The sequence below is a fragment of the Dermochelys coriacea genome, chromosome 7 (assembly GCF_009764565.3).
Source record: "Dermochelys coriacea isolate rDerCor1 chromosome 7, rDerCor1.pri.v4, whole genome shotgun sequence".
NCBI classification, from domain to species: Eukaryota; Metazoa; Chordata; order Testudines; family Dermochelyidae; genus Dermochelys; species Dermochelys coriacea.
In genome coordinates, this window is record NC_050074.1 from 118,284,726 (window position 1) to 118,303,157 (window position 18,432).

At 43.6% G+C, this 18,432-nt stretch overlaps 1 protein-coding gene across 36 annotated transcripts in view; it reads right to left on the minus strand.

Annotated features, from left to right (window-relative positions):
• The window catches only part of ADD3 (adducin 3), a 182,432-nt gene that overhangs the window by 66,504 nt on the left and 97,496 nt on the right, over nucleotides 1–18,432 (minus strand). For 16 of the 36 annotated variants that reach the window (XM_043519455.1, XM_043519438.1, XM_043519448.1 and 13 more), the window contains one exon: nucleotides 17,809–17,910. The exons of the other annotated variants lie outside the window; for them this stretch is intronic. The gene's annotated coding sequence lies outside the window, so the exon portion shown is untranslated. The remainder of the gene's footprint in view (nucleotides 1–17,808; nucleotides 17,911–18,432) is intronic. 36 annotated transcript variants of the gene reach the window in all.

The following is an 18,432-nucleotide window of genomic DNA, read 5'->3' on the forward strand; positions in this document are numbered from 1 at the left end:
AAGGTTTCAAGAATTTAGCAGACGAGGTGAAGAATTTTCCAGGAAGGCAATGAACAACCCTCACTGAACCCAAAAAGATTTGATGATGTGTTGTATAACCTTTCTAATCAATATGCTCTCCTAATCTATATGCTTCTATAGGGAGACACAGTTTACTCCTCCAAGCACAAAGTCAGAAAAAACAGGTTTTGGAGGAAGGAACTCAATGAGGGTTGAGTGGGTCTGAATCCATGTCCCTACCTGAGTGCAAGATGCAGAGGTGCAGTGTTCAGTCCTTTTATGCTCCTACATGTATGTTCCCTGACAGGAGATTTTTACAAAAAATCTTCGCTCACGATCATACACCCCTTCAGGGTAGATCACTTGAAACTCTCAGCCTCAGAGCATTTACACTAGCCTTCTGCTGCGCTGAGGAACATTCCTTCCAGAGACAACAGAGTTATGCAGCAGAAAGGAGAAAACAAAAACAAACAAACAAAAAAAACTTAAAAACCAGGTTTTTTTGCATTTATACTTTTTATATTGACCAACATGCCAAAAGAAAGCACAGGCCCTGTACTTATTGGGGAAGGACAACCAGGAAGGTAAGTTTGATTTAGCTGGGGATTGGTCCTGCTTTGAGCAGGGGGGTGAACTAGGTGACCTCCTGAGGTCTCTTCCAACCCTGATATTCTATGATTCTATGATAAAGGGCTTAACCTGCATCAATGGATATTAGATAAATCTTTCTAACTAGAAGGGTAGTTAAGATCTGGAATAGGGTTCCAAGGGAGGCTGTGAAATACCAAACACTGGAGGTTTTTAAAAAATGGTTGGACAAATACTGGTAAGGGATGGTCTAGGTTTATCTGGTCCTACGTCAGAGCAGGAGGCTGAACTTAACTTCTCAAGTTCCCTTCCAGACCTACATTTTTATGATTCTATGATCTTTAGAAGATGCTGTTGGAATTGGGATGCATGTTTAGACACAGAATGGGATTTTGACAGGTAACTTGCAAACCACAGTACACAAGGTTTACAGTGGACACGCTGACACATTTAATAACTGCTCAAAAACCACTGACATAACTTCATAGTTCAAAACATCTTGCTTCACTAAGTAAACAGAAGCATCCTGTTTAAAAGGCAAAAAGTCACACACATACAACACATTAAAATATAAAATTCCTAAGCTTGTGCCAGTTGAATCCAGTGAACAACATTGTGCTACCTTCTCAATAAAACAGAACAAAAACGTTAGGTAAGTAGGAGTAACAACATTCTGGTGTGCAATGTATTTCTCTTGACTCAGCAAGTGGGTGGCTTGCTTCTCCTAGGGAAACAAGCTCCAGTGATTCCACTCAGAGGGTTTTGTAGTTGCTCAAAAGTACTCACAAGTGCTCCTGTGTATGGTTGCACTGCTGGACAGGAAGGAGTTGGCCAGGGAAGAGCCATGTTTTACCAGTCAGACTCCTACTGAGCCTTCTATTGCAAATTAAATTTGTCTTCCTTAGTGGAATCCCTGAGGGAAGATGGTAGGGCACACACTACCTCTTCTGTGGTCGATTTACACCCTTGAAGGTTTCCTTGAATCACTGAATTGAATCAAAGCAACAAAAACAAAAAAAACCCCTTGAACTAGTAAGTTCAGAAGCAACACAGGATGCCTTAAGAAAGCCCCACCCCTTCTTGTTCTGGATCAAGTTCTACTTACATAAATGTGCATAAGAATCCCAAATTTTTGAGCTACTGATTCATTGTATTAGAGGGCTTGACCTGGTTTCTTCCCCTCTCCAACACCATCCATTGAAGTGATTAAAAATGTAAATACTACTAAGAGTTGAATGGGGGTTCTGGAATCTCATAAGTCTCAATAATAGAAGATAATTTAACCTAGTTCTTAAGGAAGCCAATTTAAAGTCAAATCATCAGTTTAGAGGCAGCCAGTGTAGCGAACGGAGAATACAGAATGATCAGTAGCCCAAACCAATGAGCACATGTATCCCTGAATTCTGAACACGTGCTGAAGGCTTACTGTTAGAAGCCTTGCTAGAACACAAACAATGACTGATACAGTCGATCAGCTATAAGAAGGAAAAGTACTAATATTGTCCTCCCCGCACATTTTAAACACTCCAGGTGAAAGTTACTATTGCTTTCCAGTGAGAGTCATGAATTATCTCGTTTTCTCGTGTAATTCTCCCTCACGTCTGGGCAAAACAAAAGATGTTCTCAAATAAGACACACAAATAGCATACCACGTGAGCTACATGCCTGACATGCTAAGCAAAACACTCTGGACATTGCAGGGATTTCAAACATTTTTCAGGATGCAAAACTAGCTTCACTTTACAAACCTTTTTCCTGTGATTTAAACGATCTCTCTCACCTGGACTTATTCAATTTAAAGAAAAAAAACAGAGGCATGTCTACATAGCTGAAGGGAAACCTGTACCACGTGTTAGGGATATAATCATCCTAAAAGCCAGGGTGGCACAAATGGGTACCCTTTAATACATGCAGTGTATAAACTGCATTTATATTCTACTGGGGGCCAAGATGAGGGGTAGAGAGGATCTCTTTCACAGTCTCTCCTCAAGGAAAAGCAAACCAAGCACATTAAAAGTTTGACTTAAACTGTAAACCACTGATGTTGGATTGGTTTTGAATAAATTCATTATTTTTAACCAAATACAACAGATGGCCCCTGCTCATTTTTAAACCCCACAGAGAGTCACAGTCACTGCTGCTGAAGAGTTCTTCCCTAAACAATTATTCCAGGTTATTTTGTTTTCTAATTTCCAACAGAACAGAAAAATATGTAGAAATGTTTCAATATTTATTCTATTATATGAAAAAGTCACTGTTACTCTTACTTTTATTTTGATTATAAGCAACATATGCCCATGCTAAGCCTGGAAACGAGTCACTTCAGCCTCCTTATTAGCCTATCCCAGATAAACATGACATTTCTAGCTACAGCATAAAGGAGGAAAACATTGCTCTGTCATCAAAGCTTGAGGGCACATACCACAGTCTGCTTTACAAAAGAAGAAAGCATGCTTGATCTTTTCTATGTTACTCTATTATTCTATTCATGCATGTTTTTTGTACTTCTGGAAAAATCTAACATTGCTTTTACGTTTTTCATAGAATTAGAGATGTCCACCTTAGCCTAAGAACATGCAAAAAAAATACAGATCATTTACAGTATGTAAAATAGATGGTGATAGATGCCTGCCAATGATTTCTGTTGTCTTTTTATTAGAAAAAAATAACGCTCCAAACTAGAAGCCACATTTATAACAGGCCCCATAAGTATTTTGGGAGACTGTGTTTAGTCACATAAAATCAAGGAAGACGTAGGCTTTTCTTTCATAATAATGAGGGTGAATTGTATGCTTTTAGAAAGTACTGTCTACTCCAAAGAACAACCTGTAAAGAGAATCTGGTTTAAGGGTTAAGCTAAGGACTGTTGGAAGAAGGACGGTTGGTGGTTCATTGGTGGTTTTAATATTTGAAACTGTATGTCCCTAGCTTGGCAGTTCATTGTGTTTGTATTTTTGGAAAGGGATGGAAATGGGAGTTTACTATTGTTGGTTTTGATCTCTGGGCAATACTTCGAGTTTGGATACAAATGAACGTAGATTGGAAAGAAATATCTAACGTTATCAGGTTGGCTTTTTTTTGTTTGTTTTTTAAATTATAGTAGTTGCACCATCCAGATTTCTACTTGTTGCATCAGTTTTATTCTCCTTCTTAGATAGAAGTTACTCAAAACTGGTCAGGATTGGGATTACAAAGAAGCCACACAGATGAGAAGAAGCCTGTTAAATTCCACTCTATGTGGACTGACCAATATTTTTCCATGCATTTTCAATTTAACCTCAAAAGCCAGAAATCACAAATATAAAACTTCAAACATGGCCCACAAAACCCTTGCCTCACAAGCATCGGCATGCCATTAAGTTACATGGAACTTGTGAATAAGTTTGCAGTGTATTTGAGCCATATTCATTTTTGTATTAATTCAAATTAATAGATTCAGAATAGATCTTTATCCCTGAAAAGTCTGACAAAACAATGTATTTGGGATGTGGAACAGGCTTTTATTGCTTTGCAGGTTCATGAGGTGACCCATATCAGTTACGCTGGTAAGGATAATGTATATCACCTCAAAATATTTGTACATAAAGAGAGCATTCAAAACAATTTTCAGACTAGCCTATTTTCATGAGTAAAAGGTAGAATTACAGGGTATATAGGTTATATTCTTGAGCTCCAACTTTTCTTTTTCCTGCCTTTTTTTGCTCATTAATATATAGAAAGAAATGGCAACAACAGTTTTACGTGCAGCGAGACTTAATTTTGTTGGCAGGAGAGGAGGATTGCTCTGGGATAACACATAACATTATGTCTGGTCTGGACTGTTTGTGCAAACTGCTTACATACTGTCTGCAAATTGTCATAACCTTCCACAAGGCAGACAATTGGTCACATAGAACACATTCAGGTGTGATTCCTGAAGCAACTATGTAGAGCTGCTGACAATACTAAAGCCATATGAAAATTTATTAGACTAAGATGCAGCATACCTCATTTTAAACAATCATCCAAATGACTGGAAGAAGGGGCAGGAAAGGGAATGCATTAAAAATAACTAGAGATGAGGGCAAAGACACAGAGAATACCAAGGGCTATTGGGTAGTCCTTTGGCCTTCTGATGGCCCAACAGCATATCAGCTAATAGTTATGTTAAGTTAGAACTTCTTAATAAAAGGTGAGATATATCAGAAAATATCACCTATGATAATATATCTCAGGTATTTCTAAGGCCTTGTCACTGAGGTATTTTTATTTATTAGGTTTCAGAGTAGCAGCCGTGTTAGTCTGTATTCGCAAAAAGAAAAGGAGGACTTGTGGCACCTTAGAGACTAACATTTATTTGAGCATAAGCTTTCGTGAGCTACAGCTCACTTCATCGGCTCACTGATCACTGCATCCGATGAGTTGAGCTGTAGCGCACGAAAGCTTATGCTCAAATAAATTTGTTAGTCTCTAAGATGCCATAAGTACTCCTTTTCTTTTTATTTATTAGCTGATTATACAAAATCTTTGTGGACCTTTTGTAAAACACAATAGCACAACTGCAAATATGTTGCAAGCTTTAAAGAAGTTATTTATCTATAAAGCACATGGAACCTTCTTAATATACAGAAGAGATTTAAGACATAACCAGGAAAAATAGCCTCAGAACACTAATATTTCCAAATTGAAGTGCAATTTCTTCCAATTAAATTAAATCCATTTAAAAACTATAAATGGTTTAAGTGGTCCATTTCTTTGAGATTGATTAAAAATTGGATACTTACCTGGGCAATTTACAACAAAAAAGCAATTTTGCAAGTCTGATGAAGAAATTTAATGAGTAAAGCAATGGAATTTCTCTTCAGAGGAGGAAAAAACCGTGCCTCCAAGATAACTACCATAGTTTGTTATTGAGCCCCTATGCAACACATTAGATTTTAATGTATGATCCAACAAGCCATGCAGAGCTCTCTAGGAAAAAAGTATAATAAACTGATGCCTGGAATTCTGACTGAAATAAATAGTAGACTGAAATAAATTCTGAAGGCAGAATTTGGTCCATAATACTTTAAGAGAGAACTAAATGTCTCTTAAAAAAAAGAAAAAATCCATTTCCTAATTCTTTTCAAGTTACATTACAAATGTTTTTCTTTAATTCCTGAATCTCTAATATTCACTCGTTACAGTCTGTATGGTAACATCCATTGTTTCATGTTCTCTGTGTATATAAAATCTGCCCATTATATTTTCCACTGCATGCATCCGATGAAGTGAGCTGTAGCTCACGAAAGCTTATGCTCCAATAAATTGGTTAGTCTCTAAGGTGCCACAAGTACTCCTTTTCTTTTTACGAATACAGACTAACACTGCTCTACTCTGAAACCTGTCATTATGCAAGACACTGAAACCACTCCTTTCAACAATCTGTACCACTTGTAAATACTGGATACTTTTTGTTTAAAATAAGGACCATTTGTGAAATCATTTTTTTAGAGACAGATCCTAAACAAAAAAAATATTTTTCAGGGGAAATAATGTAGTATATATTTTTACAAGGCTCTTCAAGATACTGCAATAAAGTCTGACATACGACAAAGGATGCTGGGCTAAATTTTCAAACATGTATAGCCACCTTACGGCTGTTAAATATACCTCAAATAACCATCTTAACGAGATATTTTGGTAAGAGGTTGTATCATTGTTACGATAAGATTATCTAATATATTTGGGCTTGCGCGGGGAAAGTTTCATAAATTTAATGCAAGAAGGTGTTTTATAGGAATATATGAAGGAATTAAAATCTGAAAACAAATTTAAGGCTGGTGGGACAATCTTAGCAAATGAAAAGTAGTTTTACAACTAATACTTGATTTGTGTAGTAAACAGCATAGCTGTTCAATTTTCTAAGGGCCTAAGACTGAAGGATGACAAGCACCCAAAACTCTAAACAATTGCCAGTGGGTGCTGATCTAGAAGAGTTAATCCTACCTGGACTGACTGTAGTGTTGAACAAAATAGGGAGTATACAACAAATGGGAGTATAACAGGCAAATACGAGAAATGGTTACTTACTGCAACTGGAGATTCTTCAAGTTGTGTGGTCCCTATCTGTATTCCACATACGGGTACACATACTCTCCATGCACTAGAGTGAGATCAGAGATTTGGGGCAAGTAGTATCTGTTGGTCCACACATGTGCAGTTGCTTCTCCTATGTTCCAATCCGAGGAAATGAAGAGTGGCATGGACTAATACCTCTCTAGTTCCTTCTTTTACAGCAAATCAGATAGGATCCAAAGCAGAGGGGAAGAAAGGTGGATAGCAAGACACAGATAGGGACCACACATCTTTAAAAACCTCCAATTGCAGGTAAGTAACCTCCATTTCTTCGAGTGGTGGCCCCTCTGTGTAATTCCACATGTTGGTGACTGATAAGTAGTATTCAAATAGGAGGAGGGTGCGAGAACGCAGTTGGTATGAATGTCTAACACCGCTGTTCCCACAGCTGCATCTGCCGAGGAAGCCTGATCCAGAGAGTAATTCTTCATGAAGATGTGGACGGACCTCCAGGTAGCCACCTTACAAAGGTCCAGTATTGGAACTTCTCAAACAGCTACTGGTGAAGTTGCTTGTGCGATCGTAGAGTGGGCCCTCGTACTGTCCAGGGGATGAATATGTTCTGGTCATAGAATCACAGAATAGAATCATAGGACTGGAAAGGACCTCGAGAGGTCCTCTGATCCAGTCCCCTGCACTCATGGAAGGACTAAGTATTATCTAGATCACCCCTGACAGGTGTCTGTCTAACTTGCTCTTAAAAATCTCCAGCACCCAGTGGTCCGAGGTGACCCGCAACCAGGCAGAATGGTAGGGATGAAGACGGTGGAGGAAAGAAGAGGGTGGATCCTGGGAGGTGACTGGGGCGTCACTCTCGACCGCACCCTCAGAATGAGTGCTTCTGGCCCCTGGGGTGCATCATTGGGCTGGGCTGCACAGGAGAGCAGGAGGAGGAAGAGCAGCAGCAGCTGAAACTAACATCTCTGTCCCTTCTCCTTGCAGAGCCTAGACAAGACTGCCAAAGCCTTGGCGGCAGCCGGAACTGCTTTCTTGCAGACGGCGGCGTATATATGCCCAACATGCAAAGAGTGGCCCACATGTCTTAACCCATGCGGCATTGCATCCGTCTGCTCTGAAAAAAGACCGATCCCATCGAGTGGGGGGGGGGGGGTCTTGGATGGAGGTCTGCATAACTTTGGAGAGGCCGGTGGCCTGAAGTCAGGAGATGAATCTCACAACCACTGCCGACGCGACCACCCTAGCCGCTGAGTCAGATGTGTCCCATGCCATTTGGAGGGAGCACCAAGCCTCCGTGGTGCCCTCTTCCACCAGTGTGCCATTCCTGGGGCAAACCCTGTGAGAGGGACTCTTGAACTTATAGAGGGAGTATCTTAAGTTGAAATTGTATCTCCCTAGGAGATGAGCAGAAACAGCTCCAATTTTTTGGCCTCTATTTTTGGGAGTCGAGCTGGTATGCCCTTGTTTATCTTTTTCATTGGCCGCAGAGACCACCGGTGAGCCCGGGGGGAAGGTGGGTATTCAAATTCTTTGGTTGGGACAAAGTATTTCTTTTTGGCCCTTTTAAAGGTGGGATGGATGAAGGAGTTTGCCAAAGGGTCTTGGCAATTTTGAGGACACCGTCATGCACTGGTAGCGCGACATGGGCCGGGGTAGAGCCTGACAGGATGTTAAACAAGGTGTCCACCTGCTCAGCCATTTCCTCCAACTCCAGGCCCAAGTTCTTGGCCATCCATCAAAGTAGGGCTGGTGTTCTTTAAAATCAGCCGGTGGGCTGGCCCTTGAGGGTCCTGCAATCACCTTGTCTGGGAACAAAGATGACGATTGTATGGAGGCCCCGGAGCATCTTCCACCATGGGGGAGGAGACTTAGGGGTGGGTGCAGTCGCTTCTGCCTTGACCTCTGAGCATGCCTCATACACCAAGCCCGGTGTCGCCAGCTGTTGCTATGAGGCGGCGTCCGATGAGCGGTGCGAAGAGGGCATTGCCATGATTGCCAGGATCCCCTGGGGGACTAACATGAAAGGGAAGGGAGTCCAGGAGAGCTGGCTGTATTTCAAGGAATCCCTGTTGAGGTTACAGGGACAAACCATCCCGATGAGTCGAAAGAATAGTAAATATGGCAGGCGACCAGCTTGGCTTAATGGTGAAATCCTAGCGGATCTTAAACATAAAAAAGAAGCTTACAAGAAGTGGAAGGTTGGACATATGACCAGGGAAGAGTATAAAAATATTGCTCGGGCATGTAGGAAAGATATCAGGAGGGCCAAATCGCACCTGGAGCTGCAGCTAGCAAGAGATGTCAAGAGTAACAAGAAGGGTTTCTTCAGGTATGTTGGCAACAAGAAGAAAGCCAAGGAAAGTGTGGGCCCCTTACTGAATGAGGGAGGCAAGCTAGTGACAGAGGATGTGGAAAAAGCTAATGTACTCAATGCTTTTTTTGCCTCTGTTTTCACTAACAAGGTCAGCTCCCAGACTGCTGTGCTGGGCATCACAAAATGGGGAAGAGATGGCCAGCCCTCTGTAGAGATAGAGGTGGTTAGGGACTATTTAGAAAAGCTGGACGTGCACAAGTCCATGGGGCCGGACGAATTGCATCCGAGAGTGCTGAGGGAATTGGCGGCTGTGATTGCAGAGCCCTTGGCCATTATCTTTGAAAACTCGTGGCGAACGGGGGAAGTCCCGGATGACTGGAAAAAGGCTAATGTAGTGCCCATCTTTAAAAAAGGGAAGAAGGAGGATCCTGGGAACTACAGGCCGGTCAGCCTCACCTCAGTCCCTGGAAAAATCATGGAGCAGGTCCTCAAAGAATCAATCCTGAAGCACTTAGAGGAGAGGAAAGTGATCAGGAACAGTCAGCATGGATTCACCAAGGGAAGGTCATGCCTGACTAATCTAATCGCCTTTTATGATGAGATTACTGGTTCTGTGGATGAAGGGAAAGCAGTGGATGTATTGTTTCTTGACTTTAGCAAAGCTTTTGACACGGTCTCCCACAGCATTCTTGTCAGCAAGTTAAGGAAGTATGGGCTGGATGAATGCACTATAAGGTGGGTAGAAAGCTGGCTAGATTGTCGGGCTCAACGGGTAGTGATCAATGGCTCCATGTCTAGTTGGCAGCCGGTGTCAAGTGGAGTGCCCCAGGGGTCGGTCCTGGGGCCCGTTTTGTTCAATATCTTCATAAATGATCTGGAGGATGGTGTGGATTGCACTCTCAGCAAATTTGCGGATGATACTAAACTGGGAGGAGTGGTAGATACGCTGGAGGGGAGGGATAGGATACAGAAGGACCTAGACAAATTGGAAGATTGGGCCAAAAGAAATCTAATGAGGTTCAATAAGGATAAGTGCAGGGTCCTGCACTTAGGATGGAAGAATCCAATGCACCGCTACAGACTAGGGACTGAATGGCTCGGCAGCAGTTCTGCGGAAAAGGACCTAGGGGTGACAGTGGACGAGAAGCTGGATATGAGTCAGCAGTGTGCCCTTGTTGCCAAGAAGGCCAATGGCATTTTGGGATGTATAAGTAGGGGCATAGCGAGCAGATCGAGGGACGTGATCGTTCCCCTCTATTCGACACTGGTGAGGCCTCATCTGGAGTACTGTGTCCAGTTTTGGGCCCCACACTACAAGAAGGATGTGGATAAATTGGAAAGAGTACAGCGAAGGGCAACAAAAATGATTAGGGGTCTAGAGCACATGACTTACGAGGAGAGGCTGAGGGAGCTGGGATTGTTTAGTCTGCAGAAGAGAAGAATGAGGGGGGATTTGATAGCTGCTTTCAACTACCTGAAAGGGGGTTTCAAAGAGGATGGCTCTAGACTGTTCTCAATGGTAGCAGATGACAGAACGAGGAGTAATGGTCTCAAGTTGCAATGGGGGAGGTTTAGATTGGATATTAGGAAAAACTTTTTCACTAAGAGGGTGGTGAAACACTGGAATGCGTTACCTAGGGAGGTAGTAGAATCTCCTTCCTTAGAGGTTTTTAAGGTCAGGCTTGACAAAGCCCTGGCTAGGATGATTTAACTGGGACTTGGTCCTGCTTTGAGCAGGGGGTTGGACTAGATGACCTTCTGGGGTCCCTTCCAACCCTGATATTCTATGATTCTATGATTGGCATTCCCCATATGCTCCAATAAGGACACTGTGCTGGCCACTGGCTGTGCTGCCAAGGCGGTGCCGATGTTGACGCGGCCTCGGTTACTCATTCACACTGGTGGAGCCTAGGCGAAGGGCTGACCTGCCCTTCTGCGCTGGAGGAATCCCCTTCCGTTGACCATGGTGGGGCCGCAGATGCCCAAGGCTGTCTGCTGACCAGTGCCCAGAGCTAGAGGATTGGTGCTGGTATTGAGGGGACCGGTGCCAGGGGGACCAGAAATGTGACTGAGAGCACTCCCACAGGGTAGGCAACCAGGACCTGCGCCGAGAGGACTACCGTTGGGAGGGCGAACAGTTCTGGTAGTACGGACATCAGCATCTCCCTCTAGGCAATCTGCGTTGGGATGGCAGGGACCACGATCGCGGTGCTGGTGACTGAGGGCAAGCCCCAGAGGATCTAGGCTATGACTTAGGCGATCTGCGGCACGGAGGTGGAGAGCACTGCTTTGTCTTGGGGGGGGATCAGCAGCACTCCACTGCCCCCGAGGGGTCTTAGAGGCTGGCTTGCCCTCGTGGGGAGCCTTTGCCGATTCCTGTGGCATGTGCTGCATCAGCAGCATGGGCGGAGGCATTTGTTCTCTCAGCACTGGGAGAGCTTGTGAAAGCATTGATGCAGTCAGGATTTTGATCCCATGCCACTCCCGGGAGTCGGTGGTGGACTTTTAAGGGGCTATTGGCCCCAACCAGGAAGGCACAAACCCGTGGCTCCAGAGTGGCCGGGTGGCCCGAAGTGGGACCCTTGCCTGATGACCCACGGCCCTTCTTGCCTGGTGCTGGGGAGCCGTGTTTCCTGACCTTCTTTTGGGGGACCGGCAATTGGGAATGGTGCCAGACGGAGCCCAGTGCCGCGGGCGCACTGTGCACCAAAGCAGTTGTGAGTCCTGGCGGGATGGCACTGAAGCCGGACCCAGGGCAGACCCCAAGAGGAGAGCCAGTAAACGAATATCCTGCTCTTTCTGCGTGCAGAGCTGAAAATTTTTACAAATATGGCACTTCTCTCTCACAGGTGATTCCCCCAAGCACTTGAGGCAGCTGCTATGGGGGGGGAGGGTCACTTACAGGCATAGCCCTGTTTCAGTCCACACAGGGCTTAAAACCCGGGAGAGCAGGGCATGCCCTACCTGGAAGGAAGTCTCCGCTGGGACTCTAACTACTAACTACACTTAACAACAACTACTTACAACTAATTACTACAGCTATAAACAAACTATTTACAAGGCCCTAAGGCACAAAGTCAGTAAAGACAAAAAACTGCTAGCCCTTGCTATGCAAGGAAAGGCGCTCCGACTAATCTCCATGGGCGGTAAGAACAAACAGAGAGGGCATAGAGCCAGCGGCGCCTGATATACTGACGCATGACTGTGACACTCAAGGGAGCACCACTATTGACACTATGGATACTGGCTAAGGCAAAAATCTCTGGTAACTGTGCACATTGGCACGCACACACTTAGAAAGGAATTGAGATGAGCAACCACTCGAAGAATGATGACTCTTTGGGAAGAATACTAGTAAGTGAATAGGCTGGTTCATGTGATATTCTGAAATGACCTTGGGGGTGAATTTTGGGTGGAGACGAAGCGAGAAATATGAGAACAGTGGGACTGCTATGAGTGCTTCCAGTTTAGCCCTCCATCTGGCCGATGTGATGGCAACTAAGAAAGCAGCCTTCATAGAGATGTGGACCATGTGGCCATTGGTTCAAAAGGTGGTCTAGTTAGAGCTGATAGTACCAAGTTGAGGTCCCATTGTGATGTGTTTCATAACTGCCAGGAAGTCCTTTCAAAAGGTCTTGAGACCTTCCAAGAACTGAATAGTAGTAGGGGAGTAAAGATAGAGTGGCTTTCCACCAAAGGATGAAAGGCACTGAAAGTCCACTTGGCAACATTCAATGAGCTAAGAGAAAGCTCTGACATTTTGAGGGACAGGAGATAGTCTAAAGTGACAGGGACACCTGCTGATTCTAATAATGGATTCCACTGTGACCAAGTAAAGAAACACCTCTATTTAGGTAAATAGCATTTTCTAGTGGAGATTTTTCTTCCGTGATTTAGGATAGTTCAGACAGCCTCTGAACATAAACATTCCAGTTTTGATTCCCATCCAAACACCAAATAATGAAATGAAGATAGTCTGGGTTGGAATGTCTGATCCTGCCCTTGCCCTGAGTTAAAAGATCCAGAAAAGGTCAAATATAGATGAAAAGACAGGGTGACATTTGCAGAAGGTTGGAAACCAACACTGTCTGGGCTAATTGGGTGCAATGAGAACACCATTGGCCCTGTTGTGGAGAATTTTGTGGAGAACCTGAGATAACAGGGGATGGGAGGAAAAACATACTTTAGATGGTCCATCCAGGAGAAAAGAAAAGCATCACCCTTGCAGTCTTGGCCTAATCCTGATCCAGAGTAGTAAAGATTTAATTTCTTGTTTGTTTGGGAGACTAACAAGTACCAACATGGTGTTCCCCACTCAGTGAAGATTTTGGTCAAGATAAAATTGTGTACTTCCCACTCGGTCTACAGAGAAATGCCTGCTGAGATTGTCCACCAGAGTATTCTGCACACCTGGTACCTACATCCAGAAAGTATGATGTGGTTCTTGATGCGCCAGTTCCACAAGTCCACTGCCTCTATACACAGAGGAAGAGATCTTGCTCCACTCTTTGTTTTATATTAAAAAAGACAGTTATCAAGTTGTCCAACATTATTTGGATGTGGCACGACTGTATGAGGAGGAGGAATTATGTTCCCCCAGCCTCTGTTTGCCAGAAGCTGGGAATGGGCGAGAGGGGATGAATCACTTGATGATTACTTGTTCTGTTCATTCCCTCTGGGGCACCTGGCACTGGCCACTGTTGGAAGACAGAATACTGAGCTAGATGGATCTTTGGTTTGACCCAGTATGACCGTTCTTATGTTCTTGTAGGAAAGTGTTATAAGCTAGGAGAACTGCCACCATCTCCAGCAGATTAATATGCATTCTGGCCTCCCATGGAAACCATGGAGCTTGTGTAGTGCGACTGTCCATACGAGACCCCCCCATACCAGGAGGGATGCATCCATCATTGTGGTTACATCAGGGGTGGGTGGAAGAAAGGGGACTCCCACTCACACCTGGTCTGGTTTTGTCCACCATATGAGAGAGCTTTGACTTTTGGTTGAGACTGCTACTTTAGCATTCATGTTGTCCTTATCCGATAAAGTAAGCAGATTGAAGCCAATCCCGCAAGCAACAAATGTGTAGTCTGGCGAATGGCGTTACGTATGTATATCTAGCCAAGTGGTCTATTATGGAAAGGCAGACCCTGATAGTGGTTTCAGGTCTGAGGGTGACTTGGCTTATCAGGCTGTTCATAGCCTAAAATCTGTCTATAGGGAGGTAAGCTTTTCACGAGGATGGTTTAGGGTTGCTCCTATGAAATCTATAGTCCTCATGGGACTTTTCTTTGTTTACAGACTCTCAGCAATGTCAGAAGTGGAGTAAGCATAGGGTTGCCAACTGGACTTCCTGGTTTGATCTGCTTATGAATAGTCAGTTGTCATGATATGGAAAGATTGTATGACCACTGCATTTCATCTGGACCACTACTTTTTGTGAAGACCCTGAGTCACCAGCCTGAATTGAAGTACCCTGAATTGGTAGTCTTCTTGTTCTACCATGAATTTGAGAAATCTTCAATGTGGATATTCACCAGTCCCAGAGAAGTGAGCATCTTTCGTGTTGAGGGCATGAACCATGTGTTCTCTTCCAAGGAGGCAATTATTGATGCCAATGTTACCATGCAAAATTTTGATTTGCACATAAAGACTTTTAGTTGGCATAGCTTAAGAATTGATCTCCATCCTCCATTTTTCTTGGAAGTTATGAAACATGAGAACTAGAATCACTTCACTTGATGTTGGGATGGCACCTGCTCTATGGCCCCCTTCTGGAAGGGAGAGTTCACCTCCTGATGAAGGATCTCCTCTTGAGAGTCGTCCCTGAGAAGGAGCTGGGAAAGGGGCATGTGGCAGGGAAGTGAGATAAACACCTCATCCCCAGCCCCACCCCAGTGTCTGAACCCCTGCTGCAGCCCTCCCACCCCCCATACCCCAACTCCCTGCCCCAGCCCTGGTCCCAGCCCAGAGCACCCTCCTACACCTCAAACCTCTCATCCCCATCCCCCCCACCCAGAACCCTCAACACCCACTCACCCCCCCCACCCACTTCATCCTCCCTATCCCAGCCCAGGGCCCCCTCCTGCACCCTGAAATCCTCATTTCTCCCCACCCCAGTACCCACACTCCCAGCCAGAGCCCTCACCCCCTCCCACACCCCAATCCCAATTTCATGAGCATTCATGACTCACCATACAATTTCTATACCCAGATGTGGCCCTTGGGCCAAAAAGTTTGCCCATCCCTGTTCCACACAGACCTTACTGTTACTTAGTTGGAAATTTTTTTCAAGAGGGGAACAAACTATAAAAGAGCGGGACAAACACCCCAACACACCCCTCTCTCTCTCTGCTCATTGATTCACTACACCTGAATGGTAAAAGGAAGCAGGTGTTGGACTGGCGGAGAGGTTCTGAGCTAAGAAGTTTAGTCAATAAGGCTGCTGAAAGCACCTGGTGAGAATACTGCTTTGAATTTAATATAGTTTAAGTTTTAAACTTAAGTTTTAAAGCACCAATAGTGTTTTATCCTTATTTTTCTTGTAACCATTTCTGACTTGTATGTCTCATTACTTCTATTCACTTAAACGTTCTCTCTCTGTAGTCAGTAAACTTGTTTTATTTACTCCAGTGTGTTTAAATTGAAGTGTCTGGGAAACTCCATTTGGGGTGGCAAGTTGTGTGCATATTATTTCTATTAAAGGAATAAATGGACCTAATATAGCTTCTATCGTCCAGGAGAGGGCTGGGTGGTACAGGACATCCAGTCTTACATTTTCCTCCCAGAAATGTGAGTATGTTAGGGGTTCAACCAAGGCTGGTAAGAGCCAGAGTGTAACCCAAGCATAGCTGGCAGGCTGCAGTTACACTCAAATACTCAGGATATGGCTTGCATGCTGGAAGGATGTTTGTGAGTAGCACAGGTGGGAGCTCCTTCAGCAAGGCATTATAAAGAACCTAAGGTTTTAGGGCAGAGATGACACACCTGCTCTTTAGTCTGGATTGTACGCTGTCTGGCAAATGGCAGATGCTATTATGGTGGGTCCCACGCTTGTTCTTAGTGTGGTGGGTCAGGGTTCAACCCCTTGCCCCTATTTTTGGGCACTGTGGGCTCCGCTCATGCCCAGTGGGGGAGGGAGAGAAGTGGGGAAGGGTCCCAGGTCCACCTCCTACTCTTCAGCTTTGTGGACCGCTTACCCTCTTCCTGCTTGGGAAGAGTTTCCCTTCCCCTGGTACTCTAGTTAACAGTACTCCTCCAACTCTAGTCAACTCTCCTTCCCCTCCCCGTCTGATTGAAATGGTTTGTTTTTTTTATTAGGTCTCAGGCAGGGCCTTAATTGGCTCCAGGTGCTCTAATCACCCTGCAGGGAATAAGGCTCTAATCATTCTAGGGCTTGTATACCGCCTATCTATCACTCTCCTGCTGCCCTCTGGCCCTGCTGTATCTCACCTGGTATGTTACAGAGGAACAGCAAATGCTACACTTGGTGGCAATGTGAACCTCCCCAAGGCAATAAAGGCAGCACTGGGGTTAGTTACTGACACAGAAAGAATTAGGTCAAGAGATAGTTCTTAAACCCCTGGAATCTTGGCATAGTCCTCTTCCATGGGGAGAAACTTCCTAAGGCAAGAAGACTAAGCTATGTTAACTATAACGACACTAAAACACAAAGTCTACACTTATTGTAAGTAGTTTTTAGTATGTATTTACAAGTATACAAGTAGAGGACGATCATAGTGGAAGCAGCAAATTCCAACTCAGGCAAAGTGGTGGTAAGAAGGAACCAGAGAGGAATCAGTCCGTGCCACCCTTTATGCTCTTGTTTTGAAGCATGAGGAGAGCAACTACTTCTGCACGGGTGAACAGATACTACTTGCTACAAATCTTCAGTCTCAGATGTATGGAGCACATACAAATCCATGTGTGGAACGTATATAGGGACCAGTACTCAAACAAGATCAGATACCTACCGAGCTAAAAATATTTCTAAGGTTTCTGGCCATATCTTGCTAAATTATAGCTTCTAAACATGAAGGTAACCAGTTCAAAACTTGAGATTCTATGATACTTTCAGTACATAAAGTTAGTCCTTATTTTGCAATAATGACAATAAATCCATCATCCATGCATCCAAAAAGCATGTTAGTGCCCTTTCGCTAAAGAAAATCATTAAAAAGTTTTAGGATTATGTAGAACCAGAATAGCACAACAGAAAATTACTATGAAATATGTACAGAAAATATAGTAGGGCTCCCAAAATAGTAAGACCTTTGCTTCTGCCTGTGAACATCAGTTTAAAGTTTCCATGGGAACCTGCTACTAACATATGAATGTTCTTGTTACATTATATTTTGAACAGAAATTCCTTTGTGAAAAAGGCCAACTACCAGCATCAATCACCTAATGAAATTATAATGACCTTCACTATACCCAATACAGCAGAGGCATGACACACTATATCTCATGGTACAGCTACTGCTATAGGTTGGTTTTATATGCTCATACTGAACTGGAGACTATGTACACGGTGGTTTTTAAACACTTTTTCCTGCATCAAGAGCCTGATTTTGCTCCCCATGAAGTCAATCAGGAAAGTCCCAGCATTTCAGAACTGATCTCTAACAGCCTGATCCAGTGCCCATAGAAGTCAGTGAAACACCTCCCATTCACTTCAATGGACTTTGGATGAAGGCCTAAATGAGCAACTTAGTATTAGTGTGTAGAGAGTAACCCAAAATACATCTAGCAATCCCACAATATTAAATATTTAAAAAAAATTAAACAAAATTTGTTTTTATGATGTGTATGCCAAACAAACACAAAGCAAGACAGAAAACTAGTCTCCTTACCTTAATTTTTATTTCTCATAATGGAAGGCATCCACTGGTCTGGACATTACTCATGGATTAGATCTGTTCAATCCACCACAATGCAGGCAGAAAAATTCTACCCTGGAAGGAGATGTGGTATGAAATTTCAGGAGGGTTGGTTTTGTTTGTTAGTTAAGGGTATGTCTCTATGTGCAAACTGAGATTGTAATGTGAAACAAGCTTCAACTTTAGTTTTCTTTAAAGAGCAGTTCTACCCTGAAGAAAGCATCTATATAAAAATGACACCTTTTTATTCAAGAGATCCACTTCACATGGGTATAATGTGGAGTCCCTGTCTTTCTATTGTATTGACTAAAATGTCCTTTCACTACATTTCACTCCTTGTGAGGCTGCATAGGCAGAGCAAACTGAATTATTTTCCTTTTGGTGCATCAGCAGCATTGTTTACTAAATTCCACTCATTTTTGTCTGTGCAAAGTCATTAAAGATTATATGACTGCAGGGTAAAAAGGTGAAAGAGTAATTAGCCTTGTAGACTCTTCATCACTGGTAATGGTCCATTAAATGGAAATAATTCAGCTTGACTTTCTGATTCCAAGTGGAATTTGAGGGGCTGGTAATTAGAAGAGATTCTGATTTCTG